This window comes from Lactuca sativa, chromosome 8, assembly GCF_002870075.4.
Source record: "Lactuca sativa cultivar Salinas chromosome 8, Lsat_Salinas_v11, whole genome shotgun sequence".
Taxonomy (NCBI): domain Eukaryota; kingdom Viridiplantae; phylum Streptophyta; class Magnoliopsida; order Asterales; family Asteraceae; genus Lactuca; species Lactuca sativa.
In genome coordinates this window covers 42,545,695-42,558,332 of record NC_056630.2, presented here as the reverse complement: position 1 = coordinate 42,558,332, position 12,638 = coordinate 42,545,695, and the positions used below count along the sequence as shown (strand labels likewise).

At 34.6% G+C, this 12,638-nt stretch overlaps 1 long non-coding RNA gene across 2 annotated transcripts; it reads left to right on the top strand.

Annotated features, from left to right (window-relative positions):
• Nucleotides 1–3,983: 3,983 nt before the first annotated feature.
• On the top strand, nt 3,984–6,369 carry LOC111892747 (uncharacterized). 2 transcript variants are annotated; one of them, XR_002850655.3, is made up of 5 exons: nt 3,984–4,239; nt 4,610–5,633; nt 5,731–5,796; nt 5,976–6,147; nt 6,243–6,369. It is a non-coding gene; the product is annotated as an uncharacterized LOC111892747 (long non-coding RNA). The 2 variants fall into 2 exon arrangements; XR_002850654.3 differs by having other exon boundaries at nt 4,051–4,239; nt 5,976–6,369.
• Nucleotides 6,370–12,638: the final 6,269 nt, after the last annotated feature.

Sequence of the window (12,638 nt, the reverse complement as noted above, 5' to 3'; positions counted from 1 at the left end):
AGGACTCTGAGCATATGAACTCGGCGAGTCAATAGGCAAACTCGGCGAGTAGGGTTGACCTGGAAGGTTGAATTTGACCAGGACTTTGACTTTGACCAAAGTTGACTTAGTTGACTTTCGGAGGACAGTTAGACTAAGTGTTGCATTGATATTGGTAGCTCCGGGAGCTAGTGGAGCAGGAGTTCAGAGAGTTGCCGGGCAGCAGCTAGAGGGGTTATCAGCAAGTTCAGCAAGTGCAGGTGAGTTTCCCTTTGTGTGAATGGGTCTACGGACACAATATCGGCCCATGTAGTTATGAGTAGGAAGACCCGGGGGTTAGCCCTAGGCACAGTATGCTAGTATGATATTCAGGACGAGGTCCACTGTAGCGGGAGGGAGCCCAAGTAATGGTTTGCATGATAGTTATACTTGTTGTCTGTGTGATACATGTATGTGCCTGGTAGGAAGGTGAGTGTGGGCGAGGTACCGTATCTCACCAGCAGCAGAGTATGGACGGTGTTCCATATCTCATTAGCAGCAGAGTAGGGGCGAGGCCCAGGTTAGGGAAAGAGTGAGTGTGAGCCGGGCCCGTATCTCACTATCAGTAGGAGGGTGGACGGCAGGGCCGATCCATTGTATTTTTATGCCCAGGGCAAGGTAATAAAATAATGCCCTTATATTTATACAAAAAAAAGTGTGATATATATAACTCATCTCTACAAATCTTATAATCAAACAAAATTCATATAGCTACAAACAAAAACATATGTAAATCACAAAACAACATGTTCAACAACATATAATTGATTTTCAAAAAAAATTTCCTTCTTCAGAGGCAACAACAATGTCTTTTGTTACAACATTACACATTGCTTTGGAAACCATTTGTCCCACTTTGTTGTTTAATGCACTTACTATAAAAAAAATGTTGATAGAGATGTTGACAATATAAAAGTAAAGAACAAAAATAAGACAAAAATCGAAGTTTTTTTAGTATCAGGAAAAATAAGATACATACTACTACAAATATGAAGTAGAAAAGTACAATAACAATTTTCCTAATTTACCCTTACTATTTTAAAACCAAAAAAAGACCAAAGATTGTGTTTTTTCCACTTTCACTATGAAAAATGATCTGGAAAATAAATCAAGGAATCATAAATAGAGATCCATTTAAAAAAATTGTCTTGTAGCAACAAATAACAATGGAAAAATTATATACCTACTGCCCCTAGCTGCTTCCTTGAGATATTCAAAATAATCAAAAGGTCAGAACTCAACAATAAAATATACATCCTGAGATTGGGAATCAGAAATAGAAAAATGGAACAAATAATTACATTTTTAACTGATAGCTTTGAACCAACGAACTCCATGTCTCCAACTTGAACAATTAAACTCCAATCAAATCAAAATAATGATAAAAAGAAAAGGAGAATTATAAGTCGAAATCAGAAATACAATAATGGCAATCTTGGTTGGGACCGGGAACCCCAACTCATACAAATATGCAAATCGTGAATAAGAATTAGGAGAAAAATAAATAGAAAAGTAGAAATTAGAACCAATCGATTTAAAGATGCATTCAAATCCTCAGTTGCAGGACATGGGCGAGGCCCAAGATAGGCGAGGCCTTTAGAATAAGATTCGGTAGTATATGTTTAGTTTATGTGTTGTGATATGTTTATGTGTTAGTATATGTTGGCGGGCGAGGCCCAGTGACAAACGAGGCCTAAGTAAAACAGACCTGTATTCGAGCGGGGCTCGAAGCCAGGCGGGGCCTGGAGCGGTGGGGCCGTTGTAGTGGGCGAGGCCCGAGGTAGGGGTGAGGCCCAGAATAGCGGGCGTGGCCCAGTGTGTGCAGTATGTGGTTATGCATGGTATGTGGTAGGTTGGGGAACTCACTAACTTTCGTGCTTACGGTTTTCAGTTTTGGTTTCAGGTACTTCCGGTAGCGGAGGAAAGAGCTCGGGGTGATCGCATGGCACACACCATAGATTAAACAGCCTGGGATGTTTTACTCTGATAATGAACATATGTCTTGGAAATTAATACTCTGAATTTATGTTATGACTTATGATATGTTTTTATAAATATGGCTTGGGTAATGATTTAAAGAAAAAATTTTGGTACGAATTTTTGGGACGTTACACAGGTACTTGTTAAATTCTTAAAAAATTTGGTTGCTTTGTTATATTGTTAAGAACTTAATGTATTTATAGTAATTTTTGGTAGCTCGGTAGTTTGTTAAATTCTTAAAGACTTAATTGATTTGGTGCTTTGATGGTTTGATAGTTTGTTGAATTGTTCATGACTTAATTTGTTTATGACTTAATTGTAGGATGTTGATGTGAATGCTTTTCTTCAAAACTCGGCATTTGTGACGACCATTGGAGACATTATTCGCTCATTTAAAAACCAAGTCAACGAGGAAAACAACGACGAGGAGGACGGTGGGGAAGACGAAGACAACTAGTATTTCTTGTTTTATGATATGGAGGATGTTATTTTGGATTTGGAAAATAGTTTATGTATGATATATATTAGATGTTTGTTTGAGATTTATTAGATATGGTATGTTTGATGTTTGTTTGGAAAATAGCTTATGGAATATGGTATGTTTGATGTTTTTATATAATGTGGTATGTACTTATTTATGTATTTTTATCAAAACTGCATTTTATAATATATATAAATTAATATTATAAAAAATAAGTTTTTTCTCAAAAAAAATAAAAATAAAAATAAAAACATTAGCAACGACGCCTTTAGAGACGACTACTATCAATTGCGACGACAAAGACCTCCAGCGAGTGAAAAACTCCTACCGGTTGCCGGAATATTAATAGAGACGACACTATTAGAGACGACAGGGGTGTATTAGGGACGACATGTATTAGAGACGACAGTATTAGAGAAGACAACGGGCTATGAGCTACGAGCCAATTGCGACGTTTTAGTGATGACATGTCGTCGCTAATACTATTAGCGACGACAGAAATGACCAATTGCAACGATTTTTGTCGCCTCTAAAGGTTAGTTTTTTTGTAGTTATAAGTATTTCGAATAGAAAAACTTATTTTGTAACCCCAAGAACAAATATCACACATTACCGAATTTCGCGTACGCATTCACATATATGTTCTACTGAGAAGCAAAATCGAAATATATTTGTGAGGATTAAATATTACCATCCGATGCAACTCTAATTAATGTCATTTCACAATCTTGTTCTCTCAGGTCCTAAACATCCTCATATATTTCTTGGAAGTGATTCGTACACAATAAACTTTTGCTATATACAACAATTTATGAATTATAGAGTTGTACAATATAACACTTTAAAACTTAAATTGTTGTGTACGGAGAAAAAATTTTGTGTAAGAATCAATTCTCATATTTCTTTCTGCATCTCCTATTTATTTTAAATAGTGACATGTAAGTATATATTAAAATATTATTATTTTCATTAAATATGACACAAGTGATCATTTAACATAGGGTCTTAAAGGTGGACAAAATGGATAGCCATATAGGGCCTAATTTTTTTCATTATATATTTTTATTTAAAATACAAAATTATAATAAAGATAAAGGTCTTTTTTTTTCTTGTTCGTCGTCCTATGCTTTTAAGAATATTTCATTTTTCATAATCATCCTGTCATTTAACATATATAGGTAGACTAGGTAGACAGTTAGGATGATATACAAAGAAACTGTCCGAGGATATTTAATTTTTCACATTCTATTCCGTCGTCCATTTTCATCCGGTTTTGTCCTTATACCAACTTAGAACTAATTAATTCGCTGTTATTTAATTAATGTTTGAAATGCATATAACAGTGCGCGTAGAGCCGTAGATCACGGCAGGACATGAGATATTGGTCCAAACAAATTGCAAGCAAAAGACGAAATTAAACTCGAATAAAAGTACGATCGAGAAAATGAATGAGAACATATGATTTGATTTTGGGGCGGCTAACCACTCCCATACTCCTTTCCTCCTGTTTTCGTCAACTTTTGAACAAACGCGTTTACATTATGGGCATATGATGAGTATAAATAGATAACTATAAACCGATATATACATATATACCTTCATTCGTCATCATATATACCTTCATTCGTCATTTCTAAATATGGCCTCGATCATAAAAGGGGGAGGACTTGTCTTGGTTCTTATCATCCTTATCTTCATTAGCTCATCTTCTCACACCATAGCAACCGCCAGAAGCCCATACAACCGTGCTCGTCAACTAGGTTTGTTTTCCTCTAAACATGTGACATCTTGTAATAGGATGAACCCAAATAGTTTCACCATGTTTAATAGCTTCATAAGCATACAAATTGTGTTTGCGGAAACTCTACTTTTTTGGTATAATTTTGGATATTGTTTCCTATAATTATTTCTTTGGTGTATTTTCCATCTATAATTTATCACGTGCTTTTCCAACTTGCTATTATAATAACTTATAAAGGAGCATACACTGTATCTGCCATGAAGTTGCTTCTTTTCATAGAACTCGTCAAAACGACAGTGTTTTGTTAACTAAACACACACAGTGTTTTGCTTGATGGATTGAGAGTAATGAAAGTTTACGTAGTAACTAATTGGAATTGGTATGTGCAGCTACAGATTGCGATTCGCCGAGGCAAGGAGATATAGTCGGGTGTGGTGGTGGAAGTAGTGGATCAGCAAAACCAAAACGAAAACCATGTGGTTCAGCACCAGGTTCGAGCCGTTGTAAGAAGGGTTGCTGTGGAAAGACAAAATTTGGAGATACCATCTGCTGCTAGTAGCATTGGAGGGTGTGCCTCATTAATTAAATGCTCTATCGGAATCCCATGTTTAGATTGTCAAATAAAATAAATTGATATAATTTCCAATTCTTTTTTACTATTTGTGCAAGTTCCATATCTGTGATCGCAAAAGCTTTTATACGTCAGGCATGTTGATTATCAATATTCTCATTGAATTAAAACTGAGTCATGTAATATGCATAAATACAAATCACCCATGTCCCATGAGAGTGTGAGACATACACCGTGGGCCTAGAACAATGAAACAAATATAATTTCACTACAAGAAATACCACCTATGCCGACGACATTTATATGTGTCGTCGGTAAAACTCAACATATTCCGACGACATGTCGTCGGTCCGAGCGGACCAAAATTCTTTGACCTTGAACACCATGCCGAATCTGAAAAGGGTAGGCGGGAATGAAATATATTTTTCGCGGTTTTCTGAAATGTATGCCGATGACAAGTCGTCGATATAGGTAACGGAAATTTTAATTTCCTATTTTCTTATAAGTCGTGTTCCAGTAACTAAAAACGATATCGTTGTTCTGTAACTTTTCCCGACGACAGGTTGTCGGTAAAACAAATAGCGATCCATGTGAACTCTATGCCGATGACATGCATGTCGTCGGTATAAGGTTCATATTTTTTATTATTTTTTTACTTGCGAGAAAACGATACGACGTCGTAATATTTAGTCCGTATGCCGACGACTTGTGGTCTGTATAGGGTTTTAACCCCAATATGGCTGGTTTGTCTCCCTCATTTGCAGCCATCATAATCTTACACTTCTCTCTCGAAATCCCATCTGCAGACCAGACGCCTCCTTGACCTTCGAGAGCCGGTATAGGTAAAATCTTGACCATAATTTCGATTTTCTCCTCTTATTGAGGTTTAATTTTGATTTGGATATTTAATATTCCACCTATTTTTTGTTTTCCGATTAGGGTCTCACTAGAGGACCACCACCGACCTCACTCTCTTTCCAACCTCTCTCAGACCATCGACATCAGGTAAGATGTTTGATTTTTGATTTTTGACTTTTTTTTTCTACTTATTTTTCTTTCCCGGTGACCACAAACCACCACCGGAGGACCACCGTTGAACACCCCTAAAATCTGGTGGCCACTGCCCACATAACAGATAAGGATGCTTTGATTTATTTATTTATCGAAGTTTGTTGTAATGGTAGATCACCATCATCTATTGTAAGAGGAAAAAGAACCCCAAGGCAGAATTTGAACCAAGGGCAAAAGGGGCATCACAAAGAAGTGAATATTTGGAAATTTGCAGAAGCAAAGATCATGATGCATCTATGCCTAAGGCCATATCCTCTAAAATCAACAATTTGGGTGCAGTTGAAGGTATAACATGAATCCTCCATGTTTTTTGAGTGTATATGGAATCGAGGGTATTTTGGTCTTTTTGTAATATATGTCGATTTACTTGTTCATAAAAGTTAGAAAAGTCAAGATCTAAGGAGAACCAAACAACAGGAGATATAGAGAGCAGCTTAAATGATTCCATGTCTAAAAAACAGGTTTGGTAAATATAAAAAATATGTGGAAGAAAAACACATATATCAATGACATGTCGTCGGTATAGGTATTAGCCATTCAAACCGTTAGGACCCTTTCCAGACAACTTATCGTCGATATAACTGAACCTTTCCAGACGACGTGTCGTCGGTAAAGGTATCATGTTTGCCAACAATTAATCGTCGGTATTGATTTATATTAAAACCTTTTTTCCCTTGAAAATCAATCCCGACGACCCTTTTCTAGACTACAAGTCGTTTGCATTGATGAATCTGTATAGACGACACCTATCCCGACGACTTTTTTGACTTATACCGACGACTTTGTACGGACGACAAGTCGTTAGTATAGCATGTGCTGGCGACATGTTATCGGTATAAGGATATAAAAAGCCGTCGGTATAGGCATCGTTCCTTGTAGTGATACAAGAGGGTAATACAATACATCGGCTAATAATATAAAGTACTTGCTATATGCTACATATTAAATTCATGTAATCAGTGTAATTCGAGATGATGCTTTCTCACATTCAAACTGGTTTGAAAGTCAAGAAAAAGAGAGGATACCAACCCTTTTTTGTAGTGACGATGTCAGCATATTGTTATGAAGAGTTGACGTGAAACACTCAAATAAGTTCCAATGTAACATGATCTTGAAGAAAATGAATGTCAATTTATATGTGTTTGGTGTGTTGGTGTTGAACAAGATTGGAGGGCATGTAGATTGCACTAAGCCACTAATATTATCAAACAATACACAATTGTTGCTTTATCAGGTGACCACTCACTAGTACAGAAAGATTTTTTTGATGTGGTTAAAATGATTAATAGATGAGGTTATTGAACCGCCTCAAAAAATACTTTTATTTACTAATGCGGTTATAAAACCGCCCCAAAAGATAGAACATCCGCACCAAAAAACAAATGCTTTTCCGTTAAAAATATAGTACAACCGCACTATTAAAAGCTAGAATCGTTCCATTAAAAAAAAAAAAAAAAAAAAAAAAAAAAAAAAAAAAAAAAAAAAAAACTCAAGAGGACCACCATTACAAAGATAATCCGCTTGATTTACAATATGGAATCAAAACAACAAATATGCATAAAACATGTAAAGGCACAAACCATACAAAAGATTCAAATTATCTTAATAAAAATACCATTCTTTTCTAACATTTTCATCCTTGTATCTGTTTACAATTTGATATAATAACTACAGGTATGTAAGTTGTTTAGGAAGGTAACTACAGAAGCATATACAAGTTTTTTGATATATACGTGTTCAATTTCGTCATCACCATCTTTATATGGCTCTTCTTCGGTATCATGCAGACTTTCAGAGATGATGCCCACCTTTGAATCCGTTACCTCACTTCGATAGGAATTCAGAAGCTAAATTACAAAGTAATTTTATCAAAATGTATACAATCCATTTAATCAAAAGGTAAATTACACAAGTTATAAAGATTATCAATACAAAGGAAAAAAACTTGCCTTAATTCAATTTTGGTAGATAAAAGACATGAGAGTGTTTTTTTTTAGGTTTTATCTACCTTTATATCTTCCCCTGCATACATATATACTCTCCTTTGAACGTCACAAGCTTCTTTGTCCAATCCCTTCTTTTTTCCACAACCTAACTTAAGAAATCAAAGTATCAGACACATAGATTAAGTAATATTATAGACACATAGATTAAGTAATATTATGAATCAAAATTTTAAATCAGAATATCATAACCATACCTCACAGTCTTGACGATGGGTTGATTATGATGGACAAAGATGATTATTGTGCAGGTCGACTCCTCAATGATTTTTCAGATTCATCATGATGTTGACCTGAAGTCGTGAATCAACAAGTACATTTATTAGTGCGATTTTGAAAAATAGCATCAAAAAAATGCATTTATTAGTGTGTTTAAAGAAAATAACATAAAAAATGCATTTGTTAGTGCGGTTTCTTGATTTATTGATGCGAAAGTGTTTTAATGGTGCAGTTTTAGACTACGACCACACCAACAAAAAAAAAAACTCATTGCATTAAAAATACATTTTGTACTAGTGACTAGAACAGTATGCAACAAGACTAGATTAGAATTTACATTTTGACAACCGAGAAACAAAATTTCCCTCCAAATTTACATCACCTTGTGAACCACTCCTATTATTGACTGGATGTGATATTTTGACTCGATGTGTAATTTTTATTAACAAGTTCGGATGTAATAATTTTTATTATAGCAGTCTAAAAGCAACCCCTTTAATGGGGTTAAGATGCAAGCCGAGAGCCCATGTCCACATTCTCATTAGCTTCTAGAGTAGCTTAGGGAGTTAGGGTACGTTTAGTTGCGGAAAAATGCACCGTTTTCGGAAAAAATTTCCAAGAAAAATGAGAATTATGAAAACACGTTTAGTTTGTCTATTTTTCTAAAATTTTCACGGAAAGTGAAAAAATTTTCATTTTTTCTAAAATAACAAAGAAGTTGGAAATTTTTGGAAAACCGATAATCATTGTTTTCTACATTTTTCTAATTTCAAATTTTTTTTTAAAAATATAAACATCCACTCTCACCCCATCCACGTCTACCTACCCTCACCTTAACACCCCCAACCCACCACACCCTACCTACCTACACTCACTCCCAAGCTCACCCCTATAAACACACATACACACACACACACCAACCCCCACAAACACAATCACACACACACACACACACCCCCACAAACATATACACTCACATTCACATACACCCACACACACACCCACCCCTAACCCCACAAACACACACCCACGCCCTGCCCTACCTTCACAAACACGCACCCGCCCCACAATCACACGCACACATACACACACACGTACATATTCACACCCACACCTACCCCCACCCTACCCTCACACACATACCTAACCAACACCACTACCACGATCACCGACCTACAATCACAATCACCATCACCACCACCACTAACCCATCACCAGCACCACCACTGCCGCCAACCACCACTGCCACAATTGTCGTCGCTGCCACCACCGCCTATCCTCACCACCACCACCGACACCTCGCTACCACCGCCACCACCACCACCACCATCGTCATCATCGACACCACCACTGCCCCCCGTAGCTGCCCCCACCACCGTCACCGTCCCCACGCCCACCCTACCAACGCTACCGTTTTGAAAAAATGAAAACCGATAAAAAAAAATACACATCTAAACACGTTTTTTAATTTTCTAAAACTGAAAATGAAAAATGAATAAACTTTAATTAAACGTGTCTAAAGACATTTTCTAAATTTTCTAATGAAAATCAGAAACGGAAAACGAAATACAAAAAGGAAAAAACAAAAAACAGAAAATAAAAACTAATTTTTCCGTAAGTAAAAGCAACCTTAATATTTTGGAATCCGTCCTCGTTATTAGAATAAGTTGGGAATCGGACTTCAAACTAGAGCCCAGCATCTACATGTACTTCAACCAACATTTCTAATTTTAAACATATGTATTCAGAGTGTCTTTTCAAGTATATTTTGGGTCCACACAAAAAACATTAAGGAATCCAGTAAAATACGATAAAAAGATCCTCTACATAAAAATAAACGACTCAAATACTCTTATGTTTCACTAATAAACTTAGGATAATATAATTATATATTAAAAAAAAAAAAAAAGACCAACTCAAAATACATGGAAACATCTTTATATTGTTTTACAATATCACCGGCTTCACTTTATAACTTACTGGTGCTCAAAACGGAAATTTTTGTTTCCTACTTTTTAAAGCTTGATTTTCTGCCATTTATAATTTTTTTTCCCCAACATCTTTTTCCAAAAACCTATCGTGGAATGTATATATACATAAGGATAAACGATTTTATATACGAAGGTACCACCGTAGTACCATACCATAAACAAATAAAAAAAGTGAAAACTATATATATGCCAAAACAAGTTAAAAACATAATAAGCTTCTACTGATAACAAACAGAATATAGGATAAATACTTAATATCATATAAAATAATTATTATATATTGTGTTTTCTTCGAATTAAACTTCAGTTTTATTATTTTTTCTGAAAAATAGCTTGTACTTTTTTCATTTTTTTTATTTAACCATTTTAGCAGTTTTTTTCCGAAAAACTTGTTAACTTGAGGGTTTTTCGAAAAAAAAAATAACCTTTGAAGGTTTATTCACAAAAAATATAAAAGGTTGAGGGTTTTTTCTAAAAAATAAAATGTTGAGATTTTTTCAGAAAAATGAAAAAATACAAGGTATTTTTTAAGAAAAATAAAAATAAAAATAAAATTAAGGTTTAATTCGAGAAAGAAAACTTGATATATAAAGCATTTTATTATGTTAACCCTAAAATAGAATAGCAATAACAATTCAAAAGTATCGATAGCAGTACTAACCAACATATATGTTCAAGTATTTAATTTGCACAAGTACATACCACTTGGCTGAATCAATGTAGTCATCAAACGAATTTCTATAATGTAACATAACGTAAAGATTGACCACAAATATATATATATATATATATATATATATATATATATATATATATATATATATATATATATATATATATATATATATATATATATATATATATATATATATATATATATATATATATATATAAGTGATAGTTGTAGCCGTGATCCATAGAAGAATCGACTGGCTTTAAGGATTAAAATTTTGTTAAAATATGGTTATTGTTCCATAATCCCATGATTAATGATTTTTATCCCAAATGATAATTCTTTAATCGAAATTTCTGCAATTGCTACTATGAGGAGCGTTTTTTATGGGTGAACAAATGGGCACTTAGTTAACTTTTTCCAACAAGATGTTTAGTTAACATTATTTTTTAATTTTATGGGGCCTAAGAAATTATGGTTGATGAATGTCGATGATGCATTTTATAGGTATTACATTATGCTTACATACACATATGTGGGCCGCTTAGATTAGAAGACCTAGCAACTAGCCCGTGTCGTACCCATCTTTGGACCGCTTGTTAATGTTTATTCAAATTCCAAAAAATAATTTAGAGAACATTAACACATCATAAATTAAGATTTAAAATCTTAATTATCCTAGAGCGGATCAACTTACACATGAACAATAATAGAACGTATTGGATCGTATCTTTATGTATAGAGGTCCTTTAATGTCAAAGATGACACGATTAATTGTCACTGTCGGTATCCATACAATAGTGGTGGCAGTGGTGGTGGGTGGGTGGTGACAATGACGGGTGGTGGTGGCAGTGGCGGTAGGTGGGTGGTGGTAGCGATGGCGGTAGCAGGGGTATGTGGTGGTGATGCCAGTAAGTTGTGGTGATTGTGATGGTAGATGTTGGCAGTGGCGATAAGTGGGTGGCGGTGGCAGTGGTGGTGGTAGATTGTGTGGTAGGTGGTAGGGGGTAGATGGTGGCGGCAGGTGGTGGTGGTAGCTGTAGCGGTAAGTAATTGTGGTAGATGTTATGTTGTGAAACAAAACAAGTGCAATAAGATAAAATGTCACTTTTGTTCATAGTAGCGAATTAATTCCATAATCTTATTGAAGGAAAGTGTTTTCCCCTATTTGATGCAAAAAAATTTTATTTAAGATTCCAATTCTATCATACAAAATTGAACCAAACACTGAAATATGGTGGAATTGAATTCATTTTCCTGTCGAATTTCATTTCATTCCATTTAACCAAACGCACCTTAAATGTTGCTTATTCTCGTATTTGCAACTTCCATTCTTTTACATTATTAGAGTGCAATGTAAGCTTTCTAAAAATCTTTCAAACCATCCAATTTAACTAACTCAGGCCATCTAATTATTTGCCAATTAAATAAATATGTTTATTTGATTGTCAAACAACCTCCTTACCTTAATTTATTTTTTTTGATAAATAAAAAATCAATTTATTTACTTATTTATTTTATTGGTAGATAATAATTTATGTAATTAATATATTATTTATTTCTAAACCATTTTATAGCTCTCACCTTATAGTTTTATGTATGATTAAGATTACGGTAAACTTTTTTTGTATATTGCATATTATATCTAAGATAGACATATGATCAATGATTTTTTATATCCCAAAATCTTGATTTCTATGTGACCATTCAAATAGTCTCTGGGAATTTCATGATGTTGTAATGCCAAGAAAGACCTAAAAAGGACCAATATAGATTTTAAAGAACTCAAATGACAACAATTTCTTGTAGAATAATCCTCTAGAATGCATTTCAAGTAAGTTTAACTCAATAGGTTCATAGAGCAGAAGGAATCTACGGATTCAATGTATA